The sequence below is a fragment of the Lissotriton helveticus genome (assembly GCF_964261635.1).
Source record: "Lissotriton helveticus chromosome 1_1 unlocalized genomic scaffold, aLisHel1.1 SUPER_1_unloc_37, whole genome shotgun sequence".
NCBI lineage: Eukaryota > Metazoa > Chordata > Amphibia > Caudata > Salamandridae > Lissotriton > Lissotriton helveticus.
In genome coordinates this window covers 695,360-710,642 of record NW_027611678.1, presented here as the reverse complement: position 1 = coordinate 710,642, position 15,283 = coordinate 695,360, and the positions used below count along the sequence as shown (strand labels likewise).

At 42.5% G+C, this 15,283-nt stretch overlaps 1 pseudogene across 1 annotated transcript in view; it reads left to right on the top strand.

The window, feature by feature from the left end:
- Positions 1 to 15,283, top strand: part of LOC144805976 (uncharacterized) — a 138,189-nt pseudogene that overhangs the window by 35,837 nt on the left and 87,069 nt on the right. The window contains exon 3 of the transcript XR_013605645.1: positions 3,904 to 5,566. The product of XR_013605645.1 is annotated as an uncharacterized LOC144805976 (transcript). The remainder of the gene's footprint in view (positions 1 to 3,903; positions 5,567 to 15,283) is intronic.

The following is a 15,283-nucleotide window of genomic DNA, read 5'->3' as shown; positions in this document are numbered from 1 at the left end:
CGAAGCTATTGTTAGGTGTAAATTCAATGACAAAAGGGAAACTTTCACAGTCCGCAATGGACTCCGTTAGGCAGCGACATGTGTAAATGTCTTTATAAATGATAGCCAGCCCTCCACCTTTGCCTTGTGGTCGATCTAACCGGGCTATCTGATAGCCGGGAATGAGGGCTTGCACTATATCAGGCTGGAAATCTTGGGTAAGCCAGGTTTCAGTTAAAAATACTGCATCCGGCATATGTTCCTCTAACAACAGCGACATCTCCAGACTATGCTTGGCCAGAGATCGACAGTTAAGGAGAAACATTTGGTAGTCCTTAGAATCCAATTGGGTGAGGTGGTCAATTAGCTCAAGTTTACAGTGAGGACATACATGGGGGGTTTCTAGAGGGGGGAAGTGATGAAGGCAGCCATCGGGAATGGGAGGACAGGATCGAAGTAGAAAGTCCTTATTATAAGCTAGCCTTTGTGGTTGGGGCAACCAGGGGTGTGGCCCCTGGTCCCGGTTGGGCGCAGACGGGCGCAGACAGGCTTGCCTTTGGCGCGCCCGCCCGCTGCGCGGACGAGATGACATAGGGAATTTATAGGGTGTTTAGGAGGGTGGGAGGCGTCCTGCAGCTAGAGTGTAAATCCCTTACCCCTCTCAATATGGTGGCTCTCAGTGGCGGTAAGCCCTATTTCTATCTCTCTGCGCCAGCTCCTACTCGGCTGCGCAGGAATCGGTAAAGGCGATTTTCTGGCTAACAAGTGATCTATAAGTTCTAACAAGTAAGTACTCTACTTGAGAACATGCGGCGATTTAAAATATCGTGATGACAGTAATGTGGAAAATAAAAGTAGCAAGGTAGCTGAGAGAACCCCCGGCTTCCGCCTCAGGGGAGAGAAAAAACAGCACGGTAGCAATCAGCGCGCTGTTAGGAATGACAGGATTTAAATACTGCGGGAGGGTGGTACATGAAGTAGGCTGATGCCGATAAGGCACTTGACTCCCTGGAGTAGCCTTTTATGATCGAAACGTTTAGGCGGCTTGGTATGTCAGATCTCGTATGAAGCTGCTGGACACACAGCTTGTGGCCTGCATGTACGTAAATGGGCTCAACTCCGATGCCGTTCAGATCGCCTGGGGCACTGGGCTTAGTGTTATAATTTCTGATGTCTTTGTCTCAAACTGGAGGATCGCAAATTTGAATCCTGGTTGGTGCACTATGAATAGTGACTTGTATATTTTTACTGTGCTGCCACCACACAGGCAAACTGACCCAGGAGTTACAAGTTAGCCGTGGCGGCTACAGGCCATTGCTTACATTGATGGCCCCACCCAGGTCTCTGGCCCTCTGGACAGCTATCTAAACAGAGGCCATGCCCTTTTGAGAAGCTGGTGACCCCAGTGCTTCTTCGAACAGTTCTTTTATCGTGGCTCTCCATTTTACGCGACCAACTCTCACCCCAATGGCCTCCTCAAATGGTGCGATGTTTGGGTGACATTCGTTCCGCGAAGTCCTGGAGCGTTCATAAAGCACAAGCCCGAAACCCATCAGCCTATATCTTTCAGGATCAAGACCTAACGAGAAGAATAAACGCAGAATTCAAATGTTTTGATAGAACAATGTCATAGTCACAGTTTGATGCACTGTAGTCGTTCGCCGTATTAGCAGGTCTTTTGTAATTAGGCGCTCCTACCTGGAGACGGTGGGTATGTGGTCACTATTAATAAGGGTTATTGTCCGCCATTGCAGATACACTGTCTACTTCGGCTTTTCCTTAACCTTTGTGTTGTTCTAAAAGTACCAGTAACCTTTATAAGGCAAGTTGGTAAGCTTTATAATGTTGTCTATCAGTTGTAGCTTTATCCCCTTCTCGTAAAATATGCAAACCAAACTTGAAATAAGTACACTTTGTTGTGAGAATAGCTATTGTTGCCGCTGATTTCTTTTATTGCAGCACAGCAATGCCTCTATTATGAATCGAACATTGATTATTCGAATAGTATTGATTTAATTCCAGAGTGACTTTTGGACCATTAAGGCGATAAATAATACATTGACCTCATATTTGTGTTGAATCAGTTTATCCTGTTAGAGTCCTGTTCTTCGTCGTCGTTTTCTAGTGAGCGGCCATGGCTCTAGAGGATCATAGGGCTCTGCCCCTCCTTTTGCTTCGATAGGTCAACTTGAATATGAGAAATATGGAAAGGTAGAAATGCCGCATCACCTGTGGATAACTGAACCTCCTCCCGCTCTTCCAAATGCCCATCCGGTCACAAATAGCATCCTGGGCCCCAAAAGGACAACATCATGCCAGATGCCATGTAATGTTGCAAAAGGGGGGAAAAGAGTAATATGCACACATCTGCTGCGGGGATATGTCAGGTAAATTATTGGTTGTGATGGATTCTCTATAAGTACTAAATGACTGATCTCATTGAATATTAAATTATATGAATCAACGTTTGTTTACCTGATCTGCGCTTATAATGTAAAGGATGGGGCTTACATTGAACCCCTCGTTCTGTTTTACACAAAAGCCCCAGATGGAGCTGCATCTTACAGAACTTTATCTACTTTAAGAAGAACTAAAGACTTGCTTTTTAAAGTTGTCTTTCAGGGCCAGAACCAGGCTCTGTAAGCGGCAATAGTTTCAGGGAGATGGACAGATGCTATGGTGATAGGAAACCCCCCTCAACTCACAATAATGTTCCAATCTTCCAGGTTAGAAGAAACCAGAAGTGCTTGAACCAAGGGAGCTGTTGAAAGTGTCAAAGGTGACTTATGAACAGCGAGTAAAGACAGGATTTGGCATTTGAGATGATCTTAAGTGAATCGGAAAGAATGAGAAGAAGTGTGTAAATGGAGTTGCTTTTGTTGTATACTTCGTAAAGAGTTACTGGAAATTCTGCAGCCCAGCCTGATCCAGCTCTTTCTCTAAACTCTATTGTTGTTTAAATGAAATCTTGACCATATGCGTCTATCTTAAGCAAAACCTCAAGCACTTGGGTGCTCCGTGAGCACCTTTACTTTGCTAAGTTACTCTGTAAACACTGGTAAATCACCTCTTTTTCAGACATTAATAAGATGTCACCTAATCAACAGAACCTTTAGTTAAATATCTGTGTATGATGAAATATTTCTTGCTAATTTTTAAAGGCGGTAAAGAAGAAGAGGGAGATTTACTAATATATTGCGCCGTATTTGCATCACAGAAGTGGCACAAAAAAGCGCAAAATATTTTTTTCCTAATTTACTTTCTAGCGCTAAACTTTTTTAGCGCTGGAAATAATGTAAAAGTAATGTGAAGCAGCGCATAGCAGTGCTTCGCATTACTTCACACATTGGGACCTGCCAAGGGGGGGTGCATGGGCATTCCCGTGCAACCACCCAAGATTTCTCATGCTAAACCCATTTTACCAAAATCAGTAGATTGGGTTTAGTGTGAGAAAACTGCACCATTTTAAACAAGACACAAGGAAGGAGAAATGAATTAATGTATCCTTCCTTTTCTGACATTGCATGCGTGCTGCACTGTGCAACAAGCATCCAAAGTGGGAAAAGCCTTTCCTCGTGTCTGACATACTATTTTGTACAGGAAGGGTATCCTTCCTGTACAAAACCGATGCTGGACTCACACACACACCCTAGCGCTCTGGTGCTAAGGTGTGTGCATGGCGCACGGCTGCTGTAATCAGTGCCGACGCAAGGGAAAGGGAAGGAGAGAGCCATATCTTTGAAAATATGGTGCTCTCCTGTTCCCTTCCTGTCGCGCCACGCAGCGAAGCCTCGCGGGGGGAGGGCTGCGCTGCATTGTGTGGAGATTTGGTAAATCTCCCCCGAAATGTCTTTTACAACTATTGTGAATTCTCATTCCATTATGTTTTAATTTAGTAATTTTAAATATCTTTACATCCAACAGAAAACAAGCCTTGAATGTGTGAAATGACCATCAATAATGAAGCGAATGCTGTAAATCTTCATAATAGCAGAAATATTGAGCTACAGTATTCAGGAAACCATCAGCGCAGTCGGCGAAAGGGGAACCTGCACACAAACTGACAAATCCCGGATGAAGTATCAAGGGCAGTTCAGTGATTATAAGAGGCCGAACTGTACACCTCCACGCCACAAGACGAAGAAATGACCTTAAGAAAAATAAGGCAACAACAATAACAAACCACCTCCTGTATAAACAAGTGTCCAACACCAGCTTTGATCATCGGATCGGTATGATGTGATTACCACAGTGCTCTATTTTATAAAATGATGACAGGCCATCATTCCGTGCTCTAGGAGAATTGTAAACTCTTTCCTGACAAACCACAGTAACCAGAGAAGAGCACAACAGAGCGGAGCCAGACAACTGATGGGTAAAGGAAAGAGGAGTTCTTTTATCTACAATACAATAGACTGTCCTAATTTGCACCGGTCAGAAGGAAGATACATCTTTACCCGCAATCGTGCATAGCCATAATCCAATCTAAAGGCACAATCACCTACAAAGACACCTTCTACGTATTAGGAGTGTGGTAAATATTTGGTGGCTATTGCATTTTTTTGTTAAAACAGAAATAAAACATGCAAAATACTGCACACATATAAAGTGTGTGAGAAAAACACAAGTGCTTTATAAGCCATGTCGGCACATCAGGAAATACAGTCATGGGATATAAACAAATATATACCCGACCCACAGACACTAACCAAGAAAGAAGAATCATACACATGCAGCAAGAGCTTTAGTTTGTCATCACTACTCAAGCTTCATCAGCACACGTACACAGGACAAAAACCATTCAAGTGCAGTGAATGTGTCAAGAGCTTTAGTAGGTTATCAAGCCTTCAAAGTCATCAGCGAACACACACAGGGGAAAAGCCATTCAAGTGCAATGAATGTGGGAAGAGCTTTAGTTGGTTATCAAACCTTCAAAGACATCAGCGAACACACACAGGGGAAAAACCCTATCATTGTAGTGAATGTGACAGTAGTTTTAGCTGCTCTACAGCATTAAAGGATCATCAGCGAACTCACACAGGAGAAAAACCATTCAAGTGCAGTGAATGTGGGAAGAGCTTTATTCAATTATCAGGACTACAAAGACATCAGCGAATACACACAGGGGAAAAACGCTATAATTGTACTGAATGTGACAGTAGTTTTCGCTTCTCTACAACATTAAAGGATCATCAGCGAACTCACACAGGAGAAAAACCATTCAAGTGCAGTGAATGTGGGAAGAGCTTTAGTCGTTTATCAAACCTTCAAAGCCATCAGCGAACACACACAGGGGGAAAACCATTCAAGTGCAGTGAATGTGCAAAATGCTTTAGTCAGTTATCACACATTCAACGTCATAATCGAACACACACAGGGGGAAAACCATTCAAGTGCAGTGAATGTCCAAAGTGCTGTAGTCGGTTATCATATCTTCAAAGACATCAGCGAACACACACAGGGGAAAAACCATTCAAGTGCAGTGAATGTGCAAAGTGCTTTAGTTGGTTATCACACCTTCAAAGCCATCAGCGAACACACACAGGGGAAAAACCATTCAAATGCAGTGAATGTGCAAAGTGCTTTAGTCAGTTATCACACCTACAAAGCCATCAGCGAACACACACAGGGGAAAAACTATATGATTGCTGTGAATGTTTGAAGAGCTTTAGTCAGTTATCAACCCTACGAAAACATCAACAAACACACACAGGGGGAAAGCCACTCAAGTGCAATGAATGTGGGAAGAGCTTTAGTCGACGATTAGAGCTACAAAGTCATCAGCAAACACACAGGGGGAAAACATAGAAGGGCACTGAAAGTGTGAAGGGCTTTTGTCAATTTTCGATCCCACACAGCCCTCAGTGAATACTCTCCTTCATTTAACTCACATGGAAATAATCCTAGAGATGCAGAGATTCCGGAAAGAATTTAAGAACATCAAAAATAATATTGACCCGTCTAAGGACATAGACCAGAGCAGAACAGTGCAGTTATTGTGAGAGGAATGAATTACGGAAAAAGATCAAATTCAAATTATGTAGGACATTGAAATACCAATGATAGAAGACCTGAATAGCAGTAAAGAAGAAAAACAGATAACAGTATTTGCAGAATTATAAAAGTGTTTGTTTCCAGTGATTGTTCACTTCCGTACACATAGCAAAGTGACATGATGTACCAGGATACACAGTGGGAGACAAGCACAATGTGGATTAAAAAGAAACATTGTTGATTTTTATTTGGTGAAGAAGAGATACAAAGAAAAACATTCAATCGCACCTGACCACACTACCTGTAAAAGCAACACTGAACAATACTGGGACTAACAGCGGTATTTTCAGCTAACTTGTTGGATTAGTGATAAAACCTTTAAACCCAACACACCCAGAGTGGACATGTTGTCAGGGCTCTGGAGATGGAAGCTTCATTGGTAAAATGCATGTATTACTATTAACAAATGCCACTGCAGTGTATGTAATGAACTAAAGCGAAGCACAGGTGTTCAAGAAATAACCTATTTTCAGATATAAAAGAGCACATACCTTGTTTTTAAGTAACGTTTGGTGCATCTTTTACACACTGTTATCGGTAGATGGATCAGCTCGTGCCTCGCGCCTTATTACTAAGTGCGACCCATGACTCCTCTCCGACTTGGCGATGTGGTGAAATAGCGAAATCCCACATCAAAAGCATATATGTGCCAGGACAATCAGTTGCACTCCCAGCAACTCGTCTTCCACACTGATTGTCCCTTGTTCTCAAATGTTCTGAAGGATTTGTCATATGAATTACAGAAGTGGCAGTGACATTCATGAAGCTAAAGCTAACAGGAGTGTGTGGGAGATAGAGAGGGGGAGAGGGGGAGAGATAAAGAGAGCGAGAGAGACAAAGAAAGGGGGAGAAAAAGAGAGAAATGGAAGGAGGGGGAACAGCACGTTATTTGTACTCACCTAAAAATAGAAGAAGCAGCCGAATACATGCCAAAGTGTGACATCACCAGAGAAACGGGCTGAACACCTGTGAATTTATATGTTTATTTTTAACACCTATAGACCCATGTCATGCCAATAAACAGGGCACAAGTAAGGAAAATAGTGAAGGAGCCCATTATCATATGCAAATCACAGAGACGTCACATGTAGTGACATCACAAGAAGTGATGCCAGGCCCTTATAATAATGTTCACGTGAAAGGTTGACGGCCTGTTTTAAAAACAAAAGATAAGAAACATAAAATAATGTAAAAGTAAGTTTTTGGTTTCAGTTTTTATACATCATGTGTTTTTCCCACTTTTAGTTTGTAACTAAACTCGGAAATGACTGAAAGTGTAAATATTTTTGAACAGATATGTGGAACTTGGAAATTAAATTTTTAAACAGTTTTCAGTGAATAAATAAAATTTGCTTTTAATTTGCGCTTGTTTCCTGTCGTTATTCTTTAACCAGCCCCTAAGCCCCAAAGTGTTTCACATTTACAATGTATTAAGCAATAGAAGGGCTAATTTTGTCAAGTTCTCTGTCTCTCTCTTGCGCCACTCACACAAACAAACACTCAGAGGCCTGTGTCGGCAGTGCTGGGGCACAAAGTAACAATTACCAGTTGCAGACTAAGGATCTAGGTGGAACTGAGTCTCGTTTCTAGATAATAGTGCTGATAAAGCACTAGTGAAATTGAGTAATTTATGATGAATTGAAATGAGAGAAAGAGGAGAAGAGAGCGTGGTGCAGGATATATTAAAGAAAATGAAAAAAAGCGACACAAGACTTTACCCTGTTCTGTGTACTAGCACTTTACGTAAGCAAGTTGTGCTGTGCGTTGTGACAGGCTGTCACCCCCTTTGTATGTAAATGAGCTTCTGTGACCAGACACCCTAGGCTCCCATCTCTTCTAGCGCAGATGATAATGTGAGCACTGTAACGTAATCACAAACTAGGGCTTTATTGAGAAACAATCGGCTTCCAGGTCCCACAGCTGTGGTTATGTAGTTCTTTATTAGTTTTTTTTAATTTACTTTAATTTGCAGCAATTCTCCAGGTTACTTTTTCTCAGTATTACGCTTCAGGTCGCTCATAGCTCTCCATCAGTTAAATGTGAGGTTTGATGTAGGATTTGTTGTAAGTGTTCCTAGACCATGTTCCAATCCCTTTGTCCTCGATTTGTCGGCATGGGTTTTGTCCACACACTGGTCTCGGATGGGCCTTCTCAAGGTAGAAGGCGCTGTAATAGGAATAATAAATCAGACATATATGAAATTGTATGTAAACAAATGTGTGCCTTTCAGTTATCAGGCACCACCAGACTCACATCTACACATGGAATTGAGCACCAAACTAAAGTGACTCCTCCCTGAATAAATATGTGCCATCAGTAATCGGGCTGATCGTTCTACTGATGCTCACAGCAAATATAGTTTCTGGCATTGTGCACATTGGCGTAAATTTTAATTGGTGAAGTTTCACGCAGTTCCGCTGATGCGCACAGCTTATAAGGTTTGTGGATATCGTGCACTGTACGCAGATCACTGAAGATCACCCTTAAGTAGTAACTAGGTGAAAACATAGCTCGTACATCATGCAAAATGTCACTGCCCCTCCCTTCTTGTTGACATCTCCAGAAGTTCCTCCTCTCTCGTGGAAGAAGGTTTCCACACATTATGCTCGTGTCTGTGGCACTTAAGCGCAGAGAGGAAAGCCTCATTGTTAATGCATTGTTTGGGCTCTGAGGGACAAGAATTCTTTGAACACCTTCCTGAACTCTCTGATAGTGACTCCGACACTCTTAATGAATACGAGATCTGCTTCAAAAAGTTGGACTTGCACCACCTCCCCAAAGTGAGTAAAGTCCTTGAACAATATCACTTCGGGAGAAGGATGCAAAGGCAGGCTGAGTCGGTCGAACAGTACATAACTACCTTGCGCAAATTGGCTTCCACGTGCAATTTTGGTGCCGCTTTAGAGGATCGCTTAAGAGATTAGTTCATGTTAGGATGCACCCTCGACAAAACAAGACATGCCCTGTGGTAAAAAGACACACCATCTCTTCAAGAAGTGCTGACCATAGCCAAAAGTCATGTGTGTGTTGATATTATACGCAAAGACAGTACAGGTGATAAAAAGGAGAACATTAATGTCAAGGTGGTGGTGGATAGATTTGTTAAACCCACATTGAGCACCACTTCAAAGCCCTTTAACACAAAGAATTTTCAGAGGAAGTGCTTCATGTGTGGCAACTCTGGCCATATGGCCAGCTTTAACCCGTTGCGTGCGTCGGACGGCCCCCTAACGTCACAGTGGGCATGTGCGGAGGACGACTAGGGGCTGTCCGAACTGCACCCACTCATTAATATGCCCGCACAGCGGTGAAATTCGCGCCACAGTCAACAGGTTAAAGACTGCCCAGGTTGGAAGGCCATGTGCAAAACTTGTGAGAGAAAAGGTCACGTCTCAAAGAGCTGCAGAACGGGCCACAAGCATAAAAAAGTCAGGGAAGTTTATCTTTATGAAGAAGATTTAGAAGGAATCAATGTTCTCCCTGTCACAGGGAATGCTAGAGATGGCCCTCAGGAGCTAGTTTTGATCACTGATGCTCCAGTGAGCATGCTCTTCGACTTTGGGGCCAAGACACCGCTAGTCCCCAAAACATTTTATGAGTGTAATCTGCTGGGCAAACTCACCCTGTTGAAGCCAGACATTAGACCAAAAGGTTAAGGTATGGTGACTATTGAGTTGCTGGGTTATTTCTGGGGCACGATTGACTTCAAAGGGAGAGTCATCCCTGGTAAAATCTATGTCTCGATGAAGAGGGACTTGCTCATAAGTTGCTTCCATCAACGTGATCTACATATCTGCCTTTATCCCAATGAGATCTGTCTGCCTAAAAGAATTACCACCAGTTAGGGTTGTTAGTAATGCTAATTGAGACTGGATCAAGGAATTCCTTGAGGTCTTTGCTGGTGAACTGTGTTTGTTTCAAAAACTATGTACATGGGATAAAGGTCAAATCTAACGCTGTTCCAAAAACAGCTAAGGTCAGAAATGCACCTCTGTAAGTAAGGGAGAGCATGAAAGTTGAATTAGGCAATCTCTTAGCCAAGTTTATCATTCAAGAAGTTGAAGCAACGTTGTGGGTCTCTCCTGTTGTTATGGCCCGCAAAGCCAATGGGGAGGCTAGGCTCTGTGTGAGCTTGAGGGAGCTCAACAAAGCAGTTATTGTTGATCATTATGCTTTCACCCACATAACTAAAATGCTGTGTTCTCTTGAGTGGGCAAGGCATTTTTTTCTTGGACTTGACCTCCGCCTATCACCAGGCCGGCCTTCACTCCTCTTCAGAACATTCAGAGCATTTACTCCTCTTCCCAGGACCTTACCTCCTGGGTAACACCCTTTGGTACCTTTAGGTTTCTAAGAATGCCTTTCGACTGATTTCTGCGGCCTCAGTTTTTCAGAGGGCGATGGAGGGCATTCTTGGAAGCCTTCAGGGTTTCAAGGTGTACCCAGATGATGTACTCATCTTTGGTGTGGATCTTGAGGATCATAATGGGAGGCTGAGGTCAGTATTGAAAAAGTTATGTGATGCTGACCTCACCCTTATTGCTGACCAGTGCAAATTTGATGTCAAAGAATTAGAGTACCTTGGGCATTTTGTGTCCGCTGCAGGCATCAAACCTAAACACCATTTGTAATTTGCACAACCCTTTGAACAAAGAAGAGTTTGTAAAGTTTCTCAGCATGGCTGAATTGTATCACAAGTACGTTCCGAACTTTGCAGGGAAAACCTCTTGTTTGAGGTTTCTTCTCAAGAAGGGAGGCACACTTGTTTGGTCCAAGGGCTGTGAGGAAGAGTTTGAGTGCATTAAGAAACATCTGAATGAAGCACCTTGTCTAGGAAGTTTTGACCCCACAAAGGAATCTTATCTCATCACTGATGCCAGCTCAAAGGGGTTAGGAGCAGTTATTTTGCAAAAGGTTGATGGGGAGGTTAAAACGATTATGTTCCTCTCTAGGCCCTTGAGGGGTGCTGAATGCAACTGTTCTGTTGTGGAGAAAGAAGCTCTGGGTGTTTCCTGGGCAGTGCGCAAGCTGAGAAAGGATTTGTGGGGGGAAAAGGTTCAGAATTCGTACTGATCACAAACCTCTTAGGGAGGTCTTCTCCAAGAAAGGCATTGACTCTGTCTCCCATGGGATACGGAAGTGGGTTGTGGCTCTACATTTCTGGCACACTGTCTGTCAAGACTGGTGGTGTGGAGTATGAAATGACAGATGATGTTGAGAGGTTTGCAGGTGAATAATTGGAGGAAGGAATTAATTTGTGTGTGATTAGCGAAGGGTTGATTTCAGAGAGAGAGTGGAGGGAACATCACATGATCGGTTTAGACTTGCAGAAAGTCCTCACCATGGTCAAAGGTGGTTAGTGTGAGAAGAAGGACTGTGAGGAGGTCCTCGAAGGCTTTTGGCAAGTTAGGGAAGATCTGGCAGGGGAGGATGGTCTCCTCGTGTGTGGTAGTAAGTTGGTTGCACCCCTTGCTCTAAATGATAAGCTAGTAAAGAGTGCTCACACCTCGCACATAGGCATTGCCAAGACAAAGCAAAGTCTCAGGTAAGAATATTGGTGGTCTGCCATGGATGTACATGTAGAGAGGTTGGTGCGTGAATGTGCGTGTTATGTCAGGATATTGAAGTGCAGGACTCAACCCACGGTTATTAGGGAACAGGCTACTGGTCCGTGGTGGACACTTTCATAGATATTTTGGGACCTGTGAAGTTGAAGATTCAGGATCTCTATTTGATCGTGTGTATTGATATGTTTTCCCATTGGCCTGATATCAAAGGTGGTTAATTCCGTTGAGTCTGGTGAAGTGATTGAGTTTCTAGAAGAGTTATTTGAACGTGAGGGTTTCCAGTTAACACTCTTGTCAGACAATGGTGTTCAGTTCACAACCTTAGTCATGGAAGAGTTTCTGAGTTCCAGGGGGATCAAGCATAAGAAGGCGTCCCTGTACCATCCACAAAGCAATGGTGTGGTGGAAAGGTTTGTCAAGGTTGTTAAAGAGACTCTGCAACAAGCTGTTGTCTGTGGTGAAAGTTGGGAGTGGGAGAATAGAGCGGAATCGGCTCTATTCTTGAGCCTTTGAGCCGCTATGTAGACTTCTTCCTGCAACCAATAGTCAAGAAACAGAGATCCTACTTGAAGGACACATCACATGCAATCACCACGTTCGAAGGTAGAGGGTTCAATCAGGCGACCCAATTTTTGGTCGCCTTAGACATTGAAGCCCTCTACACGAACATACCCCAAGATGATACCATAGAGGTAATTGCTTCGATTCTAGAGAAGGAAGACTTGAAAGGGGGCAATGGACATTTCATTATGTCCTGCATCTACCTCATTTTGAAAAGGAACCTTTTCCTCTTTAAGGATGAGCTCTTCCTCCAGACTAAGGGGACCAGCATGGGGCCACATGTGCCCCCAGCTTAGCATGTTTGTATGTGAGCAACTTCGAGGATAAGCATATCTATAATGAGGCTGCCCCGTATTTCGAGAATGTTTCCTGCTGGCACCGCTACATAGATGATATCATCTTCATCTGGAGCGGTGCCAGTGAGGATCTTGAGGGCTCTTTCGAATGGCTCAATCTCGGTGATCCCAACCTTAAATTCACGGGACACCATAGCAATCAAAAGGTCGAATTTCTCAACATTACAATCAAAGAAGAGGAGGGTATTCTTAAAGTAGAATTATTCACCAAACCTACCGACAAGAATACCCTCCTCTACCTACACCAGCAACCACCCCAAAGCCCAAAAAGATAATGTCTCATTTGGCGAGTTTTTGAGACTTAGAAGAAACTGCACCAACCTGGATGACTTTTATAGACATGCTGAAAATACAAAGATTAAACTTAAAAATAGAGGCTATCCGAACAAATTGATCAAACATGCACTCAAACGGGCACGATTTTATGATAGGGACAGCCTGTTAGATCAACAAAGAAAAACAAATAAAAAGAATACACCCCGTGATAGAATAGTTTTCGTCACGCAATATTCCCATGTGAGCAATCAAGTTAAAAATATCATTAATAGACACTGGAAAATTTTAAACTACAATAGTGACAGCCAACTTGCTAAACCATTGTTCTCGTTCCGCCGGAATAAAACAATTAGGAACAGCCTAGTACATACGTACAAAGTTCCATCTGAGAACCAACGCACCCTGTCAGTCAGCTTGGCCTCGGGCAACTACAAATGCGGAACTTGTTCTGTATGCCCCCAAAGTATTACTGGCAACAATTTTGAATACAATGGTAAGAAGCTGGTACCCTCCACATTCAACAACTGCAGAAGCCAGAACGTAATATATCTACTAATGTGCCCATGCAACCAGGGCTATGTTGGTGAAACTAGTAGAGAACTGCGAACACGTGTCCTGGAGCACAAATCTGCGATACGTACTGATAAGTGCAATGCGCCACTAACACAGCATTTCAAATCTATGAACCACTCCTGTGAAGATATCAGGTGGTTCATACTAGAGAAGATTAGAATCAATAGAAGAGGAGGTGACATCGATAAATTAAGAAAAAACAGGGAACAATGGTACTTCTGTTATCTTAATACTATAGCCAAAGGTCTTAATACTCGGGAAGATTGGGCAAAGTGTTTATAATTAGCAAGAAGGACATTTACTGTAATATCTGCACAACGTATAGATTCCAATTGGCCTAAGCAATTCTTGCGTGTCGGGCTCTGGCTAAATTTGGCTTACCCCTCACTTAGAATAGCAATAAACATTACCTCATTGGACATACCCAACTCTCTCCTCACTAAATTTATATCATAGCCCTGAGTCCTTCGTGAAAAAATAGTATTCTGAGGCGTCTAAAAATCACGCCCATATGACCGCATACGTTGATTCTACACCGGAGGACCAGAGAGAGAACTGCTCCTCCTGTGTAGATGCGGTTTCAAGGATAGTCTGATAAGAGCCAATCATACTCTAGTATTTGAAGACCAAACATGCAAATATGTAGGCTTCAAGCCTCTAGTCAGGGATTGGTCCACTGGTAATTCTCTGTGGCCCAATCACAGACAGCTTTAGCCCATTTATAAACAGGCGGGAAGCCGGGCTCATTGTATTCAATACGGAATCCCTATCATCAGCGGGAGCACTTGGCTATCGGAGGTAAGACTTTTGCCCATTTTTCAATTAGAAGGAGAGAGAGTAGGATTTTATCCCCGCTGTCCCTCGCCTAAACGCATATTTTATACTCTTTTCTTATTAGGCAACCTGGTCCCGATAGCAGTGGTGTTTACAAAAATTCTTTTTTTAAAAAAAACAATAGCTTCTCAGAGCTTGAACTGAAAGCCTTCCTAATTCAGGTATGCAATGTTAATTATTTTTAGAAAGGGGATACTTCCAGATACGAGCACCTGTCGAACCTACCATATATATATATATATATTCTATCAAACGGTTTATTTCTTTTCCATTTTTCTGTTAGGCAAACGATAACCTATATAAATTACTGTAAGATATACACACTTGGAGAGATCAACGACGAGCAACCCATAGTAGCGGGTAGGTTATGATAGACCGAGCAAAGTACCACCGCTCTTAGTAGCAACCTAAAGCAGTTTATCTAATGGGAGCTTCGCTCTTTCATTTTTATCTTATTTTTAGATTGTCACTAGGATCTCTATCCTTGTTCCTCCTATATATTTCTATGAGACGTTCGCTAAATGATTCCAATAGGAGGTATGTTATTGAATGCCCTGATAAAAATCACAGCTAATATGAGTACCCATCTAGCAAATGTAAATGGGGCAGTGACTAAAGATTTAACAAATATTGTCTTAAAGAATTCCTTTCTCCCTTTTTATAAATTCGCAGGATTATCACCAAAACCCTTCTAAATAGAATCATCTGAACATAAAAAATTTTGCTAAAACGTCGCATCACAGAGATCAGTAGATCCCCAAGGACACAATTCAATAGGTAAGACAGCATCATAGAAACCCTAGTAATCTAAACAAGAGCCACTACAGGGAACTTAATTCAACATTGTACCTTGGGATGGCAAGGGGCATGTAACCATTGTTCAGCTTTACTGTACAGAATAGGGATAAACACTGTGGTTATAATTAGATGTTGATAGATCAATGTAACAAGTGGATATAGCAGCTGATAGGACCATCGTAGTGATATAAATGTATTTAGATAATTTTTTACAGGAGCAGGGTCTAAGTGTCCATATAAAATAGAACAATGTCTAGGATGCATATTAATGATGTTTTATTCAGG